Genomic DNA, 13058 nt, shown 5'->3' on the forward strand with positions numbered 1-13058 from the left:
GGGCAAATTTATGGCGATATTTTGATATATATAAAGCAGCTATAAGGGAGCACTTATTATAAGGCTATCCCTGTTATATATAGCGCTTTTGGTGTGTGCTGGCAAACTCTCCCTCTGTCTCCCCAAAGGGCTAGTGGGTCCTGTCTTCGTTAGGAGCATTCCCTGTGTGTCTGCTGTGTGTCGGTACGTGTGTGTCGACATGTATGAGGACGATATTGGTGTGGAGGCGGAGCAATTGCCAAATATGAGGATGTCACCCCCTAGGGAGTCGACACCAGAATGGATGCCTTTATTTATGGAACTACGGGATAGTGTCAACACGCTAAAGCAGTCGTTTGACGACATGAGACGGCCGGACAATCAATTAGTGCCTGTCCAGGCGACTCAAACACCGTCAGGGGCTGTGAAACGCCCTTTGCCTCAGTCGGTCGACACAGACCCAGACACAGGCACTGACTCCAGTGGTGACGGTGACGAATCAACCGTATTTTCCAGTAGGGCCACACGTTATATGATTTTGGCAATGAAGGAGGCGTTACATTTAGCTGATACTACAGGTACCACTAAACAGGGTATTATGTGGGGTGTGAAAAAACTACCTATAGTTTTTCCTGAATCAGAAGAATTAAATGACGTGTGTAATGAAGCGTGGGTTGCCCCTGATAAAAAGCTGATAATTTCAAAGAAATTATTGGCATTATACCCTTTCCCGCCAGAGGTTAGGGAGCGCTGGGAAACACCTCCTAGGGTGGACAAGGCGCTAACACGCTTATCTAAACAAGTGGCGTTACCCTCTCCTGAGACGGCCGCACTTAAAGATCCATCAGATAGGAGGATGGAAAATATCCAAAAAAGTATATACACACATGCAGGTGTTATACTACGACCAGCTATAGCGACTGCCTGGATGTGCAGTGCTGGGGTAGTTTGGTCAGAGTCCCTGATTGAAAATATTGATACCCTGGACAGGGACAATATTTTACTGTCGTTAGAACAAATAAAGGATGCATTTCTTTATATGCGTGATGCACAGAGGGATATCTGCACACTGGCATCACGGGTAAGTGCTATGTCCATTTCGGCCAGAAGAGCTTTATGGACGCGACAGTGGTCAGGCGATGCGGATTCAAAACGACATATGGAAGTTTTGCCGTATAAAGGGGAGGAGTTATTTGGAGTCGGTCTATCAGATTTGGTGGCCACGGCTACAGCCGGGAAATCCACCTTTCTACCTCAAGTCACTCCCCAACAGAAAAAGGCACCGACTTTTCAACCGCAGCCCTTTCGTTCCTTTAAAAATAAGAGAGCAAAGGGCTATTCATATCTGCCACGAGGCAGAGGTCGAGGGAAGAGACAGCAACAGGCAGCTCCTTCCCAGGAACAGAAGCCTTCCCCGGCTTCTACAAAAGCCTCAGCATGACGCTGGGGCTTCTCAAGCGGACTCGGGGACGGTGGGTGGTCGTCTCAAAAATTACAGCGCGCAGTGGGCTCACTCGCAGGTAGATCCCTGGATCCTGCAGATAATATCTCAGGGGTACAGGTTGGAATTAGAGACAGATCCACCTCGCCGTTTCCTGAAGTCTGCTTTACCAACGTCCCCCTCCGAAAGGGAGACGGTTTTGGAAGCCATTCACAAGCTGTACTCTCAGCAGGTGATAGTCAAGGTACCTCTTCTACAACAAGGGAAGGGGTATTATTCCACTCTTTTTGTGGTACCGAAGCCGGATGGTTCGGTAAGGCCTATTCTAAATCTGAAGTCCTTGAACCTGTACATAAAGAAGTTCAAGTTCAAGATGGAGTCACTCAGAGCAGTGATAGCGAACCTGGAAGAGGGGGACTTTATGGTATCCTTGGACATCAAGGATGCGTATCTCCACGTTCCAATTTACCCCTCACACCAGGGGTACCTCAGGTTCGTTGTACAAAACTGTCACTATCAGTTTCAGACGCTGACGTTCGGATTGTCCACGGCACCTCGGGTCTTTACAAAGGTAATGGCCGAGATGATGATTCTTCTTCGAAGAAAAGGCATATTAATTATCCCATACTTGGACGATCTCCTAATAAGGGCAAGGTCCAGAGAACAGCTAGAGATGGGATTAGCACTGTCGCAAGAAGTGCTAAAACAGCACGGGTGGATTCTGAATATTCCAAAATCCCAGTTAATGCCGACAACTCGTCTGCTGTTCCTAGGGATGATTCTGGACACGGTTCAGAAAAAGGTTTTTCTCCCGGAGGAAAAAGCCAAGGAGTTATCCGAGCTTGTCAGGAACCTCCTAAAACCAGGAAAGGTGTCTGTACATCAATGCACAAGAGTCCTGGGAAAAATGGTGGCTTCTTACGAAGCAATTCCATTCGGCAGATTCCACGCAAGAATTTTCCAAAGGGATCTGTTGGACAAATGGTCAGGGTCGCATCTTCAGATGCACCTGCGGATAACCCTGTCTCCAAGGACAAGGGTGTCTCTTCTGTGGTGGTTGCAGAGTGCTCATCTATTGGAGGGCCGCAGATTCGGCATACAGGATTGGATCCTGGTGACCACGGACGCCAGCCTGAGAGGCTGGGGAGCAGTCACACAAGGAAGAAACTTCCAGGGAGTATGGACGAGCCTGGAAACGTCTCTTCACATAAACATTCTGGAACTAAGAGCAATATACAATGCTCTAAGCCAGGCAGAACCTCTGCTTCAGGGAAAACCGGTGTTGATCCAGTCGGACAACATCACGGCAGTCGCCCATGTGAACAGACAGGGCGGCACAAGAAGCAGGAGTGCAATGGCAGAAGCTGCAAGGATTCTTCGCTGGGCAGAGAATCATGTGATAGCACTGTCAGCAGTGTTCATCCCGGGAGTGGACAACTGGGAAGCAGACTTCCTCAGCAGACACGATCTTCACCCGGGAGAGTGGGGACTTCATCCAGAAGTCTTCCACTTGCTGGTAACCCGTTGGGAAAGACCAATGGTGGACATGATGGCGTCTCGCCTCAACAAAAAACTGGACAGGTATTGCGCCAGGTCAAGAGATCCGCAGGCAATAGCTGTGGACGCGCTGGTAACGCCTTGGGTGTACCAGTCGGTGTATGTGTTTCCTCCTCTGCCTCTCATACCAAAAGTATTGAGAATTATACGGCAAAGAGGCGTAAGGACGATACTAGTGGTTCCGGATTGGCCAAGAAGGACTTGGTACCCGGAACTTCAAGAGATGATCACGGAAGATCCGTGGCCTCTACCTCTAAGGAGGGACTTGCTTCAGCAGGGTCCCTGTCTGTTTCAAGACTTACCGCGGCTGCGTTTGACGGCATGGCGGTTGAACGCCGGATCCTACAGGAAAAAGGCATGCCGGAAGAAGTCATTCCTACTTTGATTAAAGCAAGGAAGGAAGTAACCGTGCAACATTATCACCGAATTTGGCGAAAATATGTTGCGTGGTGCGAAGATCGGAGTGCTCCGACGGAGGAATTTCAACTGGGTCGATTCCTACATTTCCTGCAATCAGGATTGTCTATGGGTCTCAAATTGGGATCTATTAAGGTTCAAATTTCGGCCCTGTCGATTTTCTTTCAAAAAGAATTGGCTTCAGTCCCTGAAGTCCAGACCTTTGTTAAGGGAGTGCTACATATACAGCCTCCTGTGGTGCCTCCAGTGGCACCGTGGGATCTCAATGTGGTTTTGGACTTTCTAAAATCTCATTGGTTTGAACCACTAAAGAAGGTGGATTTGAAATATCTCACATGGAAAGTGACCATGCTTCTAGCCCTGGCTTCGGCCAGGAGAGTGTCAGAACTGGCAGCTTTATCTTACAAAAGCCCATATCTGATTTTCCATTCGGACAGGGCAGAACTGCGGACTCGTCCGCATTTTCTCCCTAAGGTGGTGTCAGCATTTCATCTGAACCAGCCTATTGTAGTGCCTGCGGCTACAAGTGACTTGGAGGACTCCAAGTTACTGGACGTTGTCAGAGCATTAAAAATATATATTGCAAGGACAGCTGGAGTCAGAAAATCTGACTCGTTGTTTATATTGTATGCACCCAACAAGATGGGTGCTCCTGCGTCTAAGCAGACGATTGCTCGTTGGATCTGTAGCACAATCCAACTTGCACATTCTGTGGCAGGCCTGCCACAGCCTAAATCTGTAAAGGCCCACTCCACAAGGAAGGTGGGCTCATCTTGGGCGGCTGCCCGAGGGGTCTCGGCATTACAACTTTGCCGAGCAGCTACGTGGTCAGGGGAGAACACGTTTGTAAAATTTTACAAATTTGATACTCTGGCTAAGGAGGACCTGGAGTTCTCTCATTCGGTGCTGCAGAGTCATCCGCACTCTCCCGCCCGTTTGGGAGCTTTGGTATAATCCCCATGGTCCTTTCAGGAACCCCAGCATCCACTAGGACGATAGAGAAAATAAGATTTTACTTACCGATAAATCTATTTCTCGGAGTCCGTAGTGGATGCTGGGCGCCCATCCCAAGTGCGGATTATCTGCAATAATTGTACATAGTTATTGTTAACTAATTCGGGTTATTGTTGAAGGAAGCCATCTTTCAGAGGCTCCGCTGTTATCATACTGTTAACTGGGTTTAGATCACAAGTTGTACGGTGTGATTGGTGTGGCTGGTATGAGTCTTACCCGGGATTCAAAATCCTCCCTTATTGTGTACGCTCGTCCGGGCACAGTACCTAACTGGAGTCTGGAGGAGGGTCATAGGGGGAGGAGCCAGTGCACACCACCTGATCTGGAAAAGCTTTACTTTTTGTGCCCTGTCTCCTGCGGAGCCGCTATTCCCCATGGTCCTTTCAGGAACCCCAGCATCCACTACGGACTCCGAGAAATAGATTTATCGGTAAGTAAAATCTTATTTTTGATGGCTCAATGTACACAAACTTTGTTTAATACACAAAGTTATTAAAAATACTGTATTAAATGACCTTCAGGCTGTGTATATAAGGTGTATATGAAACATAAATGAATTGTGTGAATGTAGACACACTTTGTTTAATGCACAAAGTTATAAAAAATATTGGCTAAAATTACCTTCAGGCTGTGTGTATAAGGTATATATGTAACATAAATGCATTCTGTGCTTAGATTTAGGTCCCATCACCATGATATCTCATTATGGTATGCAATTATTCCAAAATACGGAAAAGTCCGATATCCAAAATACCTCTGGTCCCAAGCATTTTGGATAAGGGATACTCAACCTGTATATGTATATTATACACACATTGTCCAGTGATAAAGTAATAGAGTCTGGCCCTGCCCCCGATCCCAGTTCCCACCTTGCCAACAGAAATGCAGGCTTTTGCGCATGCGCTAGTCATATAAATAGTTTCACCATCGAATACCTTTGATGCGATGGTTAGTAACCATTGCATCTAAAGTTTCAGTGGCGGAAGCATTGCCATCATATGATGGTTTGCTTTCGATGTCCATCCCTACGATAGGGCCCCCAATTCTGAGACGCATCTAGCAGAAACCAGGGCCAATAACATCACTGTCTTCCATGTGAGGTACTTGTCTTCTACCGTCATCAGAGACTCAAACAAGGAGGACTGTAGAAATTTCAACACTACATCCAAATTCCAGGGTGCCATAGGCGGCACAAAGGGAGGTTGTATGTGGAGTACCCCATGTAAGAAGGTCTGAACTTCTGGCAACACAGCCAATTTCTTCTGAAAGAAAATTGAGAGAGCTGAAATCTGGACCTTAAAGGAACCCAGACGTAAGCCTTTATCCACACCAGCCTGCAGGAAATGTCCCAAGTGAAACTCCGCAGGCGGATATGTGCGCTCCGCTCACCAGGAGACATATCTCCTCCAGATTAGACGATAGTGTTTTGACATCAAAGGTTTTCTGGCTTGCACCATAGTGGCAATGACCTTTTTGGAAAGCCCTTTGTGAGCTAGGATGTTCCGCTCAACTTCCACGCCGTCAAACGAAGCTGCCGTAAGTCCGGATAGATGAACGGTCCTTGCTGAAGAAGATCCTTTCTTAGCAGCAGAGGCCAAGGGTCTTCTACGTACATGTCCAGAAGATTTACGTACCACTCCCTTTGGGGCCAGTCCGGCGCAATCGGGACTGCTTGTACTCGGAGACGTCTGATCCGCCGGAGCACCCTTGGGATCAACGGAATCAGAGGAAATAGGTAGACCAGCCGGTAAGACCAAGGCGACGTCAGTGCGTTCACCACACTCGCCTGAGGGTCTCTGGTACGCGAACAGTAGCAGCGAAGCTTCTTCTTGAGACAAGATGCCACCATGTCGATCTGCGGGTATCCCCACCTGTCGACAATCTGTTGAAACACCTGAGGATGCACTCCTGGAATGAAAATTGCGGACAGCGCTCTTGCATTTCTTTCCACCCAAAGAAGTATTTTTGACCCTTCTCGCTTGCAGGCCCTGCTTTTTGTCCCACCCTGTCGGTTGATGTATGCTACAGCCGTGGCGTTGTCCAACTGAACCTGGATCGTCTGATCCCTGAGTAGAGGGGAGGCCTGAAGCAGAGCATTGTAGATAGCCCAAAGTTCCAGAATGTTGATCGGAAGAAGGGCCTTTTGGGCAGACCACCTGCCCTAGAACTGCACCCCCTGGGTGACAGCTCCCCATCCTCTCAGGCTCGTATCCATCGTGAGGATCCAATCCTGAATCCCGAAACGTCGACCTTCCAGCAGGTTGGAAGACTGTAACAACCACAGGAGTGAAATCCTGGCCTGAGGTGACAGCTGAATTATTCGGTACATCTGAAGATGTGAACCGGACCACTTGTTCAGGATGTCCAATTGGAAGGGTCTGGCATGGAACCTGCCGAAATGTATCGCCTCGTACGAGGCCACAATTTTTCCCAACAATTTTATGCAAAGATGAATTGAAACTCGAGAAGGTCGGAGAACCATGCCAACCATCTCTTGAAGTGTTCTCACCTTGTCCTCCGGGAGGAACACTCTCTGAGCTACAGTATCCAGGATCATACCCAGAAATAGGAGCCTTTGAGATGGTTCCAGTTGAGACTTCTGTAAATTGAAGATCCACCCATGGTGAGACAGAAGTTGGATAGTGCGATTTATGTGCAGTAGAAGCACCCTGGAACTTGCTTTTATCAGGAGATCGTCCAAGTAATGGACAATGTTGACCCCCTGGACTCTGAGCTGGAACATAATTTCCGCCATCACCTTCTGGAACACCTTCGGAGCTGTAGACAGGCTGAAGGGCAACGCCTGAAACTGGTAGTGATCATTCAGTAGGGCAAACCGTAGATAGGCCTGATAAGGAGGCCAAATCGGGATATGTAGGTAGGCATCCTTGATATCCAGGGACACGAGGAATTCCTGTTGTTCCAGGCTCGCGATCACTGCTCTCAAAGATTCCAAATTTGAAAACCTTCAGGTAAGGATTCAAGGAAATCAGATTCAAAATGGGTCTCACAGACTCGTCTGGTTTTGGCTCCACAAACAGACTGGAGTAGTAACCTTGTCCTTGCTGTAGCAGGGGCACTGGAACTATGACCTGGGACTGGACCAACTTTTCGATGGCCAGTAGTAGTGTAACACGCATATTTTCCAAAACTGCCAAGCCTGATTTGAAAAATCATTGGGGAGGAGCACCGTCGAACTCCAGCTTGTAACCCTGAGCGCTAAGGTCCCTTTCCCAGGCATCTTGACAGGAACCGTCCCAGATGTGGCTATAGTGACGTAACCAAGCTCTCACCACGAGATCCCCTCGGGGTGGGTGGGCACCGTCATGCTGAAGTCTTTGTGGAAGCTGAACTGGTGCTCTGTTCCTGAGAGCCGGCAACGGTTGATTTCTTAGGCTTACCTCTGGAGCCTCTAGCTGCATTGGAGGCACCCCTGGCCCTAGATCGAAATCTGGAGGACCGAAAGGACTGAGTAGATGGTCCCAGGTAGGTATGCCTAGCTGGCGGAGCCCCTGAAGGAAGAAACATGGATTTCCCAGCAGTAGCCTTTGAGATCCATGCGTCCAATTCCCCTCTGAACAGCTATTCACCTGAGAAGGGAAGAGATTCCACATTACGTTTGGAATCAGCATCTGCAATCCATTGACGCAACCATATGGCTCTGCATGCAGACACAGCCATAGCAGTGGTTCTAGCATTTATATTGCCAATCTCCTCAAGGGAGTCAGACGACTCTTGCTGTGTCCTGAATGTGTTTTAGGAAAGTTACAGTAGTAACTAAGGTCATATCACCCAAAAGACCCTCCTGAATCTGAGTAGCCGATGTATGAATAGCATGTGTCATCCAGCAACCAGCAATGACCGGCCTTTGAGCTACACCTGCAGCAGTGTAGATAGATTTCAGTGTGGTCTCTAATTTCCTATCCCCCGGGTCCTTTACAGTAAAAGAGCCGGGGCATGGAGCACCACCTTTTTAGAAAGGCGAGAGACTGAGACGTCTACAGCTGGAGATTCTTCACAGAATTTCCTGCCTTCAGGGGCAAATGGGAAGGTATTTAAAAACAGTTTGGATACCTGATATTTTTTATTTGGATTTTTCCAGACTAATTTAAATAAATCATCCAATTCTTTGGAATCAGGAAAAGTGACTGCCAGTTTGTCTTGTGGGCGGAAATACGACTGCTGATTAGTAGTGTCCTCCAGGGGGAGCTATAACACATCTCGTATAGCCAATATGAGGGGTTCTGTACCCTGTGTAGGGGTGGAATCCCCACTAATAGGGTCCCCATCATCCCCATCCACCTGTACATCATCAGGATTTGATAAGATTGCAGGTAAAGCACATTTTTGTGCACCTGTAGTAGACAGCGGGGGATGGGAAGCACCAACCTTGGCAGTTAGGCTAGATCCTGCTTGTTGCAGTTGTGTTTTATTGGCATTGGCGGTGAGCTGAGATGACATATCCAACATCATAGTTTTTGTAGCCCCCAGCCAGGAAGGCTCTGGACTCTCCCCCGTGTTATTATCAGAATTCTGTGATGACTGACTATACTGCTCACAGGATATGGAGTCCAATAAAATAGGGAAGAATCTGGCATTACACACATTGCATGACTTCTATTTCACCATAATGAAATACAGAAACAATACACATACAACACAGACTGAATACAAAACAAGCCTGCCCTATTGCATGTGAGAGAAGACACAGAAGAGGACACCAGCGCACTCAACGCTGTACAGCCCCTGTGAGACTGTCAGCGTTTTATGTAGTACTATAAAACAGTGATACTGCAGTAGAGACAATTCCCCAGGAATGTAAACTGTGCACTAACAGCGGCTCTCCCCCTCTGTCTACACCCGGTACCAGATTTCCTGTGACCGTTTTGAGGAGCTGTATGAGGCTGCTGCTTAGGCAGAGGAAGGCACCAAAATGCCGCTGAGGTGTAGCTCCGCCCCCCCTTCCCCCTAATGCGCCGGAGCTACTAACAAGATTTTTATACTGGCTATGTCTCTACAGGCTGTGTGGCCTCACATAAATGTTTGGTACAACACACCTCCCGCCATTCTCACGCAGGGGCACCCGCACGCCTCACCCTAGCGGGGCCCCCCGGTGTTTACTCACCACGACGATCACCTTCGGGCTCTGGTAGGGGTGTGCAGCAAGCTTCGGCAGCTAGGGCGCAGTGCCCCGCTGAACAAACAGCCCCTCAGGACTGTGGTCCTGCAGCAGAGAAGCAGCTCTGCACCTCATGAGGCCGGTGACCGCCTCCCCCTCTAACTCCCATGGCGCAGGTATGCTGTTGCCCAAACAGCATACCGAAACAAGCAAAAGTTTAAAGGAAACTGAAGAAAAACTCTGGAGTTGCAGAGTGTGCATCCTCTCCTGAGGGCACTTTTTTCTAAACTGCCTGTGGGAGGAGGCATAGAGGGGAGGAGCCAGCACACCCAGTTGAAGAAATTTAAAGTGCACTGGCTCCTTTGGACCCGTCTATACCCCATCGTACTAATTCTGTCCCCAATATCCCTTATGGATGCTAGAGAAATATCCTTGGGTGTAGCGACCGGCACGGGTAGCAGTCCATCGTGAACGAGTAAGCCGGGTTCATGCGATCCAGGAAACCGTTCACAGAAGTGGAACAGATGGCGCTTGGAGATGATCTCATCCAGGTAGCACCCAGGTAGGACCCGTGTTCAAATCCCTGGGTGCGACCCAGCAATGCGGTGTGAAAGGGGTATTAGTGGTATTACATGCTAGTGGGGAGTAGCCCACATGCTAGTGATGACGAGTAGCCTGCACGATTGCATGTTAGTGGCATTATATGATAGTGATAGTATTATATGATATAATATTATATGATATATGATAGTATCTTGCATGTAACATCGGATTATACGTCCCACAGAGCACACGTAGCCGGTTGTAAAGTGGTCACTAGCCACGCGCAGGAGAGTGGAGTACATGATGCGACCACGACGTGATGGTAGATAAGAAGGGACTTTCGCGAGTGTGACGGGAGGGACCGGCAGCGTGCGGGACACTGTGATCACAGCCCGCTGGTGGCTGACGCGGGTAACTGACAGCTCTGTAGGCGCACGGAGGATAGGACACTATGTGACAGGGGTGGGGGTTAACGGGATGATGATACAGCAGGCAGCACATATCCATCTCCTGGGTGTGTGTGTGTGAGTGAGCCTGTGAGGAAGAGCCCCGGCCTCTCATTGGAATGCCGTCACACTCCGTTCCTCTGCCCAATTGGTCCCTTCGCGGTGGTCACTCAGCCATTGGCTATCAGCTCCGTCCCTTATTTTCTCATTGGTCATCGTCCCTACTCCCCTCCCGGCCGCTTCCCATTGGTCGATGTGGTTGGGAGAGCGCCCGCAAACGATTGGTCTGACCATTTTCCGAGCGTAGCCATTGGTCGCGGGGGGCGTAGCAGGAAGACACCACAGTCATTGCGAGCTGCGGCGTAGCGGATCCCGGAGACCTATAAACCCTCCTTCCCCCCGCTGTCACCCGCAGGAGCCTCCCACTAGCACCTCGCTTCATCGCCTCGACAACCGCCCCCTTAGAGCGGCGCCGCCGTGCGGTGGGGTTCCTGCGTGACAGGTGAGCGCGTGACAGTGGCGTGGGCGGGAGTGTGGTGACAGCACGAGGGACCTGCGACACCCGGGGACAGGAGGAGGTGAGGAGGCATGAAGGTGGGGTCACGGGTTAAACGTTGGGGTAGGGGATAGCCGAAGCTGAGCGGTGGTGTGTGCATCAGAGGGAGAGATGGGTGACTGTGACAGGTGTCACCATAGGAGGGACTGCTAGCAGCTGGCTGGGCAACACGCACCTTCACCTACAGCTGTGCTATATACATCATACGGAGGGATGGGGCAATGGCATCCTTATGCTGAATAGTTCCCCAAACACTGATTTCTTTGAAAAATATACACATATATGCTACCATGCATATCACTAGGAACCAATTTTTTAAATGATTGTGGTTGCTTACATTACTCTCTCATATAGGCCATGCATATACATGATTAGTGCCAGCACGAGTATTGGTTTTGCTCCTGTGCCCACAGGACTGGCTACTGTGCACCCATACAGATTGCAAACATCCTCCGACTGCACTATGCTAATAGGTAGCTGGAGTAATGTACATGGAGGCAGATGTATTAAGCTTTGAGCAGGGATAAAGCAGTGATAAGTGTAAGGTGATAATGCACCAGCCAGTCAGCTTATAACTGTCATTTTTCAAACCCGTAATCATTGTCTGGTGCGTTATCACATTACACTTATCACTGGTTTATCACTTCTCCAGGCTTAATAAATCTGCCCCATGGTGCTGAATTTCAGTTGTATCTTTATTGTGATAACTTCTTTAAATCTAGTTGCTCAAAGAACTACTGTATATGACACGCTCACCTGGCATATATTTGACATGTAAATACTCTTTAATAATGTAGTTTATCATTAAGATATAAAGTGGAAACATAAGGCTAAATAAAGGTAGATAAGGGATGATTTATGGCTGGGCTCGGCTTCTTAATGGGTCAGCATCATCACTGCACACAGGTGCAGCCCCAGCGCTTGCAGATGAGATCATCTCCAAGCGCCGGCTCTTCCTATGCTGTAAACGGGTCCTGGGTCGGATCGACCCATGTTACCTGTTTACACTGAGCCATATGGGTCCTACACACTGATAGATCCGCCGCCGAGCTGCCCGACGGCGGATACGGGTGACCGGGGGGGGGTCATTTACAGGTTTTGCAGATGGTCTTTTATTTATAGTTGTGTCCTGGTGGATTGCTGGTGCCTTCTGACATTTTTGTTGTACAGTATGTAGCATTTATTGGGGTCGATTCTATCCGGCAACTTAAGAATAGCGCCGGGAATTAGCTCCCGACGCTATTCAATTCAGCTCCAGTTAAGTCGGCGATGTCCCGTTCTCGCCGACTTAACAGGTAGTTTTTGTCGGGAGAACGGGCATTCTCCGACTTAACTACCCGCGGCGATACTGATTCCCGACAGAATCAGCCTCGCGCCGGCCGCGAGGCAGCACTTTTGTCGGGTTTCTTTTCTCATCCCCCGGGGATGAGAGAAGAATTCCCGACAATTGCGGGTCACTAGCAGCTGAATTGAATAGCGTCGGGAGCTAATTCCCGGCGCTATTCTTAAGTTGCCGAATAGAATCGACCCCATTGTGTTAGACCTTTTGGGCTTGATCTACTACAATCTAAGCTGTTGATCAGTGTCTTTGACGGATGGATTGAAAGCGGCAACAAATAAATGCGAAACCATGATTTAAAATAGAAATGCTAAACATGGCTGGTTTATCATTTACTTCTGTTGTCACTTTAAATTAGTGGTTCTTATCTTCCGTCAAATTTTATGTTTCTATGTCAAATTCTAAATCCGTCCTTTGAAAAACGGATGTATAGTAAACCTAACCCTTTATCTTATAGTTTTCATAATAGTTGATCGCTCTACAACCGTGTTTTATGTTGTGTAGCATTTTGGATACGTTAGCGTGCATAACTTGTTTGCTGCATATACTGTGTATTCATATACACGTGTAGTGCATGATTATATTACCCCTAACTATTCTGTAACTTTGAAAGTTGGTTTGCCCCTGTTGTGATATCGGTGACCATT

General features: G+C 48.5%; 1 protein-coding gene across 11 annotated transcripts in view; it reads left to right on the top strand.

Annotated features, from left to right (window-relative positions):
• Nucleotides 1–13058, top strand: part of BAHD1 (bromo adjacent homology domain containing 1) — a 534426-nt gene that overhangs the window by 174310 nt on the left and 347058 nt on the right. For 2 of the 11 annotated variants that reach the window (XM_063947810.1, XM_063947812.1), the window contains exon 1: nt 10806–11110. The exons of 4 other annotated variants lie outside the window; for them this stretch is intronic. The gene's annotated coding sequence lies outside the window, so the exon portion shown is untranslated. Of the gene's footprint in view, nt 1–10805; nt 11111–13058 lie in introns of those variants that run through there. 5 more of the 11 variants (XM_063947809.1, XM_063947811.1, XM_063947813.1 and 2 more) reach the window with 3 other exon arrangements.

The sequence above is a fragment of the Pseudophryne corroboree genome, chromosome 12 (genome assembly GCF_028390025.1).
Source record: "Pseudophryne corroboree isolate aPseCor3 chromosome 12, aPseCor3.hap2, whole genome shotgun sequence".
NCBI classification, from domain to species: domain Eukaryota; kingdom Metazoa; phylum Chordata; class Amphibia; order Anura; family Myobatrachidae; genus Pseudophryne; species Pseudophryne corroboree.